We start from the raw sequence: 12,479 nt of genomic DNA on the forward strand, positions 1-12,479 counted from the left end.
AATGCCGCCCTCTCCAGGTTCCGGGGTCTCCTACACCAGGTCAGACAGGGTTGAGTATAATGGGAGGAAGGGAGGGGGAAGCAGCGCGCCGAGGTCCAGACCAGACCAGGGGCGCAACAGGAGACGGAGAATAGGTGGTGGTACGCCCGGAGCCGATCCGCCTCCGAGGCGGAATGCCCACCCGGCCCCCTACCCTGTTAAGTAAAGGTTGTGCGGCTGGAGTCGCAACTTTGGGGGGTACTGTCACGCCCCTGACTCTGGGGACTCTTATTTGTTGAGTCAGGTGTGATTTCATGTTGTGATGTTTATGTTGTATTTTTTAGGTTTAGATTAGTACGTCTAGATCTATGTTGGCCAGGTGGTTCTAATCAGAGGCAGCTGGCCGCTCGTTGTCTCTGATTGGGACATACTTAGGAGCCTATTGGCACTAGTGGGTTGTGGGATCTTGTTCCAGTGTTAGGTATGTTGTTTGTGTACCTTGGACTTCACATTTCCCATTTCTTGTTTTGTCGTGTTGTGTTTATAAGTCAAACAAACATGTATGCATATCAAGCTGCGCTGATCTGACCCGCTCATGAACGAAAGAAATTCCATAATAAAAGTAATAAACTTCTTCAAGCTTACTATTCATTCTAGAGGTAAAAAATGCAGTTACCATGGTGAGCTTGTAAAAATGTGATCATAGAAAATCGTTTAAACGTATAATATGTATGAGTGGTGCACACCAGTACTATAACAAAGTGCGCTTGATTACAATAAATCATTGTTGACCAATGAGTTTAAAAAAATGAGTATAAACCATCGAAAATTACACACAAGATTTTCATCATAAGCACCTCCCTGAGATAACCCAGAGTATCATCTCTGCTTTTATTAGAGGGAGATGCTCAGTGAGTCTGGAGGATGACCCGCCTTATGACAGGTGAGGCCCTGGATTAGAATTTCAGCATCTCAATATTGTGCATGCATCACAACAAGATCATGGGTGTCCCTAAGAGAGAGGGAGAGAGAGCAAGAAAGAGGAAAAGAGCGAGAGAGAAGGGGGGGTTGGGAGAGGGGGAGAGAAACAGAAAGAGAAAGGGAGAGACGGAGAGAGAGAAAGGGAGAGACAGAGAGAAAGGCCCCTACAATCAGAGCACAATCATATTAGATTACATTGGAAATTACACTTCATTTCAAGGACATTTACACATTAGAATAAACAGGGAGCGGTTCAATTCAATCTGCTAGTAATGCTTGTCCTCGCACAGTGCCGACTCACTACTCAAAAGCAAGGACTATATACAATCACTCGGATAGCATTCTTGCTGTCTACATGTGTTTTGACATCAATATTGCACACTATATGATTTGTAGTTAAAGAAAGGTTAGTGTATAGTGTATGATAAGAAAAAAACAATAGAAATACTACAGTAAGTATACTGTATGCATAGTTGTCAACTGTATCGTGACACAATAAATTCTTTGTAAAGCCTTTGTTAGGTATGTTGTGTTATGTTAACAGTAATGTAATGTTATTACAATCAGCCAATAGATCCAACGGTAGAGGAATTGTCTATGCTGATGTCTGAACAAGTGGAGTGAGAGAGGCAGCCCCATCCCTCCCTCTCACACTACAGGCCTAGCGAGTCCTAACAGATGTTGAATTCCTCTCAAAAGAGCCAATTTTAATAATGAAAGGAATGAATGCCTCCTCTGTGACAAACATAACGGGAACATAAAGATTCTGGCACCATGCGTTTCAGCCAATTCCAACCCACACTCAGTGAGGTGTAGATATTTGATCATTTCAAGATCACATTTCACATGGGCCATTTAAAAAACATGCAAAGTGTTTGAAGTTGATCTGAGGAGTTGGTTTGAAAAAAATCCTTAAACACACAAGGTTTTGTGTTTGGGAAAACAGCCTCCGCTAACACGTCAATATACAGGTAACTGCCCAAATAAAGGAAACACCAACATAAAGTGTTTAATAGAGCGTAAAAAACACAAGCCAGAACAGCTTCACTGCACCTTAAATTAAAGTGGAATATGAGGGATGGACACTATTTCTTCCACGCAAAATTCCATAATTTGGTGTTTTGTTGATGGGTTGGAAAACGCGTCTAAGGTGACACTCAGAATCACCCATAAGTGTTCAATTGGGTTGAGATCTGGTGACTGAGACGGATTATGGTATATGGTTTACATCAAGCTTTCATGTTATAAACCATTTAGTTACCACTGGCTGTGGATGGGGGATTGCATCCTATGGGGGCATAGTATGGTACTTATAAAATAATTGCCAAAATAATGGCTTGCCCATCATTTTTATAATGACTAATGATGGCAGTTAATTGCTTAGTTAACCTTAGGAACTACAACTGTGGGAAGCACCTGCTTTATATGATTTGTATCCCTCATTTACTCATGTGTTTCCATTATTTTGGCAGTTACCAGTATAACATGAATATATATAGAATATTTGAAATATGAATTGATATTTAGAGAAGACTTGGTGATAAAGAATGATTCTGGAAGTTAGTTGCTAGGTGCTAGAAGAGTTAAAGAAATATGAGGAAAATATTTTTAATATTTTAACCATGCTGTCTAAACTTTCATATACATCCCATATGTTTTCCTTCCCCTTCCTTCCTTCCTTCCTTCCTTCCTTCTTCCTTCCTTCCTTCCTTCCTTCCTTCCTTCCTTCCTTTCTCCATCTCTCCATCTATGTTTTGCCTCACCTCTTGCTCTCCCTCTGCCATAAAAGAATATATAGAGTATGTGCAAGAGCTGATATGAGGAAAGAATTGTAGTGATTACTGTGCAAGTTATGGAAAGGGGTGAGAACCACAAGCCTCCATTTGGTATTGAAAAGTACCTAGAGGAAAAAGGAGTAACATGGGGACCCTATGAGAGTGTCTGTTGGGGGTACTGTAGACCTTATTGTGAAACAGGTGTTAATAATTATTTGGTGAATTAATATATTTAGTATAGTGTTATTAAAAATGAGAACTTTTTTGAATGTTTCACTATGTTTGTATTTTGAAAATACTGAGGAGGATGGTTCCCTTCTTCTGAGGAGCCTCCACTGAAGCAAGATATTCACTAAGTTGATGGTTATATTTAGGATAATATTTACAGGTAGTCATTATATATATATATATATTTTTTTAATATTATTTGATTATTATAATCAATGTGTGAGGCAAATGAGGGTCGGAGATAATTACAGACACCTGTGATAATGAAGAAAAAGGGACATAGATGTTTGTGATAAATTATATAAAATCTTGAAAGTTATGGTAGGTAAAATTGAAATAGAATAAACCCTTGGCAAGCCCACTAACCCCACACAATGTGAGTAGATATTTGACTCACTGAAACATATATTTGAAATGGGTCTTAAAAAAAAAAAGACCCGTTTAAGATTTTTGGAGTTGGTTTGATAAATTCTTCTAAACCACACAAGATTTTATGTGTTTTGGAAAACAGCCTCCTTAATACATTATAACAGAGCCAGGGAAAGCGAAAAATGATGGATATTTTCAAGAGGAGATCTTGTAGAATGATAATGAAAGATTTGTTATATTCTGAATATGAAAAATCTCCAAATGAGGTTAACATTCATTTCTATGGTAGTGAAAAACATTGGACAAAGGTGGAGGTTATCATTTATTTTGTATTTATTACAATGGTTTAGCAGGGACAATGCACAAAAAAAACATTCAGAGACTGAGAAATTATGTGTAACCAGATTTAGCTAATAGATTCATCGTAGTTTTATATCAGGTGAGAAGTATAACGCGAAAATATGTATTTTGAAGTTAGTTAGTAGTTGGATATTGAAGGTGTTGCTAAGGTGCTAAAGAGTAAAGAAATATGTGAAATATATTTTTATATTTTAACCATGCCTTCTAAACTAAAATCATATGTCTTTTTCCTATGTCCTCGTCTACCTCCTTTCTCTCTCTCTCTCTCTCCCTCCCTAGGGAAGGTATAAACATGAGGGACATACTTTGAACCAAGATGGAGAGAGAGGTGGATAGTAAGGCTTTAGACCATAAGTGTATAAGAGCATTAGCGTTATGTATAAAGTGTAATTATGTATAAGCTAGGTAAACAATTTGGAAAAGATTTTATGTGAATATTTAAATCTGGATTTTTCCACAAGTTATTTCCCCATCAAACTGACTTGTTGCAGAAAAAAGGATGAGTAACACACACTTAATTTATGAAGAATAGAAATAATGTAATGAGTTTCATCATTTCAACTCTACGATAGTTCTGTCACAAAATCTGTTGCATTAAATAGTAAATGTGTATTGATTGGATGTGAACTTACAACAACCCGAGATACATTAATATGATAAGAGTGAGAATGTTTTTATTTGTAAAAAGTGTAAATGATATATGTACAGAATATGACCCTCACCATATTGAAAGGAGCATCAAGCTCATACAGCACTTTTCACCACCCTGTGAAGTTATAAATATTTATTTACTCATTTAAACTGCCAGGTTTGTTTGTAGTGGGGGAGGACTACACACCATGTATTGTGTGGCTCCTTATTAAATGATGGTTATTATATCAATATTTGTGCATAAAGGCATTTGTTTCAAAGGCATTTTATATAATAAATGAGACTAAAAAAGATCCCTCCATAAAAAAGAAAAAGTTAAAGGAACTTCCAAAGACATAAAAAAAAATATATATATATAGAGATAGAGAGAATTCATAGCAGAGTATATTTAGATGCATGTGCACACATACTGTAGTTGAGGACAGGCAGAAATGCACAGAGACCCAGCTGGTTGGGTTGAATGGGAATAAGTGTGAGCCATGCACCATGGGTATAGAAATGAAAGATTGCGTTGCCTGGGGTGTGTTTGTATTTCCACATGTCCCCAGGAGACTCTGAGGGTTTTATTATATTTTGTTTGCACACCAAACAAAAATATAATGTAAATAGAAAACACAATGTCATTTTCTCTGGTATAATATGGATTTTTGAACCATACATGATAAAATATGCACAGATAGGAGTTTTGACATGGAATTTACTTTTAGTAAAACATCTATATACAGGGTAGATGTTTACAAAAGGGTGATCTGGAAAGAACATACACAGTCAAATAACACAAAGACAACGGTACAGGTAATACATACAAATAAACCACTGTAGACAAATAAATTATAGACAAAACTATATGTACAGCATTTACAGTACATGAGAGTTGGGACACAATATTACATCTTCAGCCTATTAAAAACGTAAAATAATATCACTTTATATTGAAAAAGTAATGATTTTAACAGTGACAAGGCATTGTTCTATTTTGTCGGAGAGAAGAAGATTGTAATACAAATAATTTATGCGGAAAATAAATAATGCAACCAAGGTCCCTAAGGAATCATATACTGTATATAGACTCATATAAAATGCAAAAATTCAGAAGCATTTCCTCATTGAAGGGTTGGGTGAACTAAGTGGTGGGCTATTGTTAGCAAATTTTTTTGTTTGGTAGGGTGCATATAAGACAGTAGAGACAATGACTGAGTAATGTCTGAAGGAGGACCCTCTGTTGGTGGCTGCGCCTTCAGTGTCCTGAGTCTGGGAGGTTAGTTTGGGTAGTTGATCTCAGTGCCTTTATGGTGGGCTGGGTGGGAGAGAGGTTGAATGGTATATTGAGATAGGCCAAGCAGGTAATGGATAAGTTTGATGAGTTAGGTTGCAAACCACTGGAATTTCAGATTATTCAGTAAACCAGGGTAATAAAGGTAAAATAATCATGGAAGGCAAAATTATTAAGTACAATGTATTTATTATTATATATAAAGTATACATTTGTTATGTTGTGTCATATTGTCATGAGTTTTAGGTGGATAGACATATGGGTTCAAGAGGAAATAGCCTAATTAATGCAAAAAAATGGCCTTATTTTCTCACTTAACCTCTGTTACTCTTTCCAACTATTGTCTCTTTTTTCACTGCAACCAGTCTGTATCAAAACATTTACAACAAAGACATATTGATATAGTCAAATAAATAAGTGTGAAAAATATATATAAAGGATCTTTTTTCATGCTGAAATCCTCATATTAAAACACATATTTAATTCACTAAATTGGTTATATTTAGGATAATGTTTGCTACAGCTTTGTTGTTCTATTATTTTTATTTTATATATATTGAGTTATTTTATTGATAACGAATACATGAGGGCCAGAGATAATTACAGACGCCGTGGTGATAATCGGCAGTACCTAAAAACACTAGATGTATTGGTAAAATTCCATACATTCCTTGAAAGCTACCAATGATCCTTTTAGCATCTGGGGAAAGAGAAAGATAATCAATAATGAATGCAGGATCATGGGAGGGTTGGGAGTGTAAAAGGTTGGTGGTGGTAGGGACCCCCCCCCCCGCTCCAATACGGATCTCAGAAGGGGGTTAGCTGCAGACTCGACACTACAGGACGTTATTATGAGAGAACAGGAAGACAGCAATGCAGGGCTCGTTAATTGTTAAAAGGGGGAACTGTTGGCTTTTTCCTATATGGATGTTTTGGTCACCTTCTCATACACTACCACCCATTCCGTGAAGCTACTTATTTAAACTGACAACAAATCATGGGAATTTGTGAAATGAAAATTGATTACTTAGACATTTGTTGGTATTACAGGGTTTTGATTTATGAGACAAATGGCGAGATTTTGTTGCATAAAGGTGGGCTAATTCGATGAGTTGATATGGGTTTTCAGTATATGGTGTGCACCCCCACCGAGCACACATTGGTTGAATCATCGCGGTTTCCACGCATTCAACGATATTATGCTGAACCAACGGAATAGACGTTGAATTGAGTGTGCTATGGGACAGCACTATTGGGGTATACTGGGTGGACCTACTGGTGGAATTGGGACTGTGAGATTAGGCTGTTGGGAAGGTTGTTATGGAACTGGTTGGAGGTACTGGAACCGTGGGAGCTGTTGGGGTGGGGAGTGGAGAGACACCTCCCATGTAAACACACAGCGTGATGTTACCCTTGTCGGCATGAAGGAGGGGTAGGGTTTTTCTGCCTTGGACAGCACCCTGGGAGGAGGAGTAGGAGAGGGAACCTATGGGACAAACATAGTGTTTTGAGGGGATTAGTTTGAGCAAAGTGAGTAGAATCTCTAATCTGATACATAATTACTAGTTATTTAGGATGATAGGTGATATGTAGATAGTGATTTAACAGTCAACTCAATGTAGTTGATCTTAAAGATAGAGCGTTACACCAATGGAAATGGGAATTGAAGGTTCATTGAGGTCAATGACTGAAAGTGACAAAGTATTTTGGGTGGTAGTGGTGTTATCTCTCTTCCTGCCCTGGACAGGCGATGTGTTTGGGGTCGTGAACTGATGGTGTAGTACAGGAGGGGGTGAAGAAGAAGGTGGTTTTGCCTGGGCACGCCCTTAGTAAGGGCTGGATGGGTTTACGCTGTACTCTACAGGAGAAGAACAGGCCAGGAGGTGGCAAAAGCCCTCTATAAGAGGTTAAAGACAGCGGACACATATGATGAGAGCACCCTATACTGTAACCAAAAGATAGATATTCTTCTATATTACTTGAAGTTTCACCATAAATCACTGAATGAAACTGGTTACCTGGGTGTTGTACCTTTTGGTCTGGTGTGTATAGTAATTGGTACCCACTGAACGTATACCGTAACTACAGGGGATTGAGAGAGATGGAAGTGATAATAATTATATAATCAACCGCTGGATTTGTTCATAACATGGTGTTGAAAAGAAAGGGTCAATGGTTACTTCTAGTAAAGCCCAACTTGTTTAGACAGAACAGATTCTTTGACGCAAAATGTAAGAGAAGCTGTCCTCAGTTGGTCTCTGGGGTAGCTAGTGTGTGTGCTGTGGGTAGCCCAGTGTGTGTGCTGTGGGTAGCCAGTGTGTGTGTGGGTAGCCCAGTGTGTGTGCTGTGGGTAGCCCAGGGGTGTGTGGGTGGCCCAGTGTGTGTGCTGGGGGTAGCCCAGTGGGCGGTATGTTTGCAATTTTGAACATGGATTCATGGATGTAATCTGGCATATCAGCTTGTAATAAAGCAGCCTTTTGTTTATGTTTAATTACCCACAAGCATCCTGTAATTTAGAAATTCTCTGTTTACATTACGAGTAAGGGTGGTAGGGAGGGATTATTTCCTCAGCCACACTGCTTCTTTTGTCAAAGGCCAAACTAAATGTGTGTGTGTGTGTGTGGGGTGTTGTATGGTTAAAAAGTGTGTGTGTGGGGGGGGGAAGCACATGCTGCGGGGTGTGGGTGCGCTATGCGTTGCGTTGGAAAGTGATGTTTGTGTGTGTGGTGTGTTGGGGCACTGCATACCTTGTGCTCCTCTGACAGTAGACCCGTGACCTGTGGCTGGCCATCCTGGTAGAAGGGGGTGCCCACATCCAACACATCAGGGGATAAAGGAGGCAGACGCTGTCCTCCCCGATTGTGCAACAATGAAAATGGGAAGAAAGGATGATATATCAGATGCAAACATATCACGCATCCAACCTGATATATTGGGAAATATTCTGTAAAAATCTCCAACCGAGATTTCTGGAAAATCCTGAGAACTTTGAGAAGTTTCATAAACTTATTAACTATTTTCCTTAACAAAGAAGGATATTGAGGTGAGATGGTGTGGAGGGTGAAGTGCAGGGTGGGGACTTAGTGGTTTGTCCTGCAGTAGGACACGGCCTGTAGCTCCACACTGTAACTCCTGTTAGCTTAGACATCCCACATCCCTCTGCCCCTGACAAGGATAATATAGGAAGAGAGAGAAGAAAGATCTCTGTATCCCCTATATCCACACAACAAAAAGGTGACAAAGTAGGTCAATAACCACAGTAATGACTTGCCGGGAAAATTATTTTCAAAACAGAGGATCATAAGATAATGAGATTGTATTTAATAGATCAATTCAGATTACAGATGACAAATAAATTGCTTGGTTTGGGTGTAAGCACTAACATATCAGATTGGAATTATGTACTGTGGCCACCCACACTCCCATTGTGTATCCTTCCAACATTTGTTGTGGCTTGAGGGAAAGAAAACTGGCCAAAAACATCACTGTAATTTAGGAATGTCCTATGTTAATGAGGCTACATGTCAGGGTAGGTACACTCTTAGAAAAAAAGGGTATATGGAGTCCATAGATAACCCTTTCCCAGATAGAACCCTTTTGGGTTCCACATAGAACCTTCTGTTCAAAGGGTTTCACGTGGAACCCAAAAGGGTTTACTGGAACTAAAAAAGGGTTCTTCTCAAAGGGCCTCCATGGGGAAGGAAGAACCCCTTAGTCTAGATAGTTTTCTAAAAGGCTTGGACCATGGAAATAGAATGACTAGACCGCAGAAGTCTTAGACCACGCTATTCCATTTCTATGGGTATGACTGACCTAACCCATGGGCCCAACATGTCAGTGTAGGGACTTCCTTTATGACTTACCATTGACCATCTTCCCCCTCTTGGTTTAGGGTCGTGCTGTGGCCCCTGTGCTGCTCGGGAGGGGCTAGCTCATGACATTTGTAGTGGTGTGTACAGGGACATCCAGGTCTGAGGGGATGTGACCAGTGCAGTCGGACCGACACCGTCCGGGGGCCAGAGGTCACGCGTGGAACCCCACAGATGGGGTGGGGGTGGTGAATAATATAATAATTGAGGTGTAGTTGATGTAGATATCAGTAGGCCCTTTCTGCAGCAAATGAATAGTATCATGGGTAGAATGTTATTAATTTTTAGTAATTTCATAATTAATAAACATTATTTCAGAAACCCGCCAAAATCCGGTGTTTTAAGTGTCAAAATGTGTTTTTAAGACTAGAATAATATCTGTGTGACCCTGATTTAGCCTAACTGCAGTAAAAAGAAGTTAATCAATCATGGAGGCATTCTACTGACAAATGCAGCACAGCTAACCCACACCGACATTACAGAGAAATAATTAAGGTTAAGTAACTGTTATTAAAGCTTATTCATATATTATGGAAGGTGTATTATAGCTCGTAGGGGGCAAAACAATACAGCACTTCAGAAATGGCCAAAAGCCACAATACAGCACTTCAGAAATGGGCCAAAAGCAATGTATTCATCTTCATTACAGTTGAATAAAGGGTGTTTAAGTCAGCCAGCTAAACACACAAACAAAAAACAACATTGTACACTCTGCCGACCTTCTTGGGTGGGATGTGGGATGGGAGCAGGAACCTCGGTCCCGTGGACGTTCACTGCTGCCACTTGAACTGGTACCACCGCTGCCCGGATATCAGCAAGTCAGCGCTTTCACCTCCGTGTCTGGGGGGGAGGGGGGAGAGAGAGCAAAACAGAGACAGAGAGTTGTTAACTATGAACAATCAATAATTGCAATATTGAATTCTAAGTAGATTATATAATTGTCCTTATAATAACTAATAAAAAAATCAAAAAGTTGACTAACCTGTGCTACCACCTCCCACTGTGTAAGATCCTCACTGGGGGGAGGATTACCTCCTCTGGACCACGAGACTCGGCCGATACGTGAATCGGGAGGACCAGCTGGCTCCATCTGACCAGACCTCAGCTCCTCAGAACTCAGTTCTTCCGGGTAGAGGGGCTCTGGAAGTGGTGGAGTGGGTAGTTTCAAGGTAAAGGTTAATGAAATCATTAATTTTTTTGTCGTTTAGCAGCCGCTTATTCAGAGCAAATTAGTTAGATGCTTTGCTCAAGGGCACATCAGCAGATTTTTCACATGGTCGGCCCAGGGATTCGAACCAGCAAACGCTCAGTTACTTTCAGCCCAATGCTCTTAACCGGCTAGGCTACCTAAGCGCCACATGCGTATAGGGTTAATTTGGAACTAAATTAAATTCATGTCTTCATTGACATCAGTGAATTATCTAAAAAAAGTGATTTATTCATCTTGGTAACTGGCCCGAAATTGGTAGATAGTATAATGGTTGTAATCAACAAACAAAAATAGGATTTACTGTATTTCCTGTCTATTTTCCTAAACATACTGTGTGTACTGGAGGTTGGTATGTAAAGGTGGGAGGTTGGCAGGTATGCCCACAGCGTGGAACAGCACTTTCTGGAGGATGCTGTTCCTCGCATCCCTCCAGCACGCCGCCGCGAATCCGCTGGGCTTCAAGGGCAGTGCTTCACTGCCACCACCGAGCGCAGGAACTCAATAACTCGTACACACTCCCAGTGCTTCTTGGGAATTGAGGCTGGCGGGAGGATTGGGGGAGAGAGAGAGAGAAGTGTAGAAAGCACAGATGCTTAACAACCAAAATAACAGAACCAAAACGTGTAGAAATCGTGAGGGGAAAGTGATGTTTTGATTACTTGACTGAGTGGAGGGAAATTGGAGGAAGCACTGAGGGTAAAAGATGCCTGTGTCTGACTACTTGTGCACAACAAAATGATGTGGAGGAGAATTCTGAACTGAACTTTGCTCAATTTAGCCTCACCCACATTGAGCCTCTCTCTCAGTGCATTCCCCCTAACTTATGTAGTACGAGGCGTATAAGTATATAGCAAGAGCTCCCGATGGCTCCCTCTTCAGGTCCCAAGAGGCCTTGCATGGTTCAGGCACTTGGAAGGTGAGAGAAACAGAGATGGAGGAGGGCTCATCTAACATTCATGCCACTAATGGGAGATGTTATTATTACAGTAAAGACGTACAAGGATTAAAATGTAGTAATACTTCTATGTGATACAGATAACAGATATCAAAGGTGGAAACGAACACTCCCTCAATCAATATAACAGCAAAAAAGGCACAAACTTTAGCAGTTTGGTCGTTATTGGGATGAACTTGTATGTATTTGACATCTGTGTTGTCGGGGCCTTGACTCTCGAGAAGAGAACGGCTAAAGAACTGACAGCAGGGCTGCTGGACTCCACAATTTACTTTGGAAAACATCAGTATGGAAATAAATAGGATGTTTGTGTAATCAAAGAGCACTCACTCTTCCACAGTGTGTTTGTTATTATGGTCGGTGTAGATCTGTACTGTGTCGGGTCCTGAGAGACACTCTTTCTGCATGAGGCAACTCCAGGCTAGACAGCCCATGTACATATTTCCACTTCATGCGTTATGAACACAGTGGTTGGTAGTCATGGAGGAAAAGAGCAGTGGGGAATGTTGCATCGCAATGTACAGATAAGGAGGTGGGTAGGGGTAATTTGAAAGTAATATAAAATCCATCTGATATGTGCTGTCACTTTATCCAGGTTTAACTATATGAACAAAAATATAAACAAACATGCAAAATTCAACGATTTTACTGAGTTACAGTTCATAGAAGGTAAAAAATTTAAAATTCATTAGGGCACTAATCTATGGATTTACATGGGGCGTGAGCCATGCGTGGGCCTGGGAGGGTATAGGTTCACCCACTTGGGAGCCAGGCCCAGCCAATCAGAATGAAAGTTTTTTATTCTAAAAAAAGGGCTTTTTATTACAGA

This window comes from Coregonus clupeaformis, unplaced genomic scaffold (genome assembly GCF_020615455.1).
Source record: "Coregonus clupeaformis isolate EN_2021a unplaced genomic scaffold, ASM2061545v1 scaf0460, whole genome shotgun sequence".
Lineage (NCBI taxonomy): Eukaryota > Metazoa > Chordata > Actinopteri > Salmoniformes > Salmonidae > Coregonus > Coregonus clupeaformis.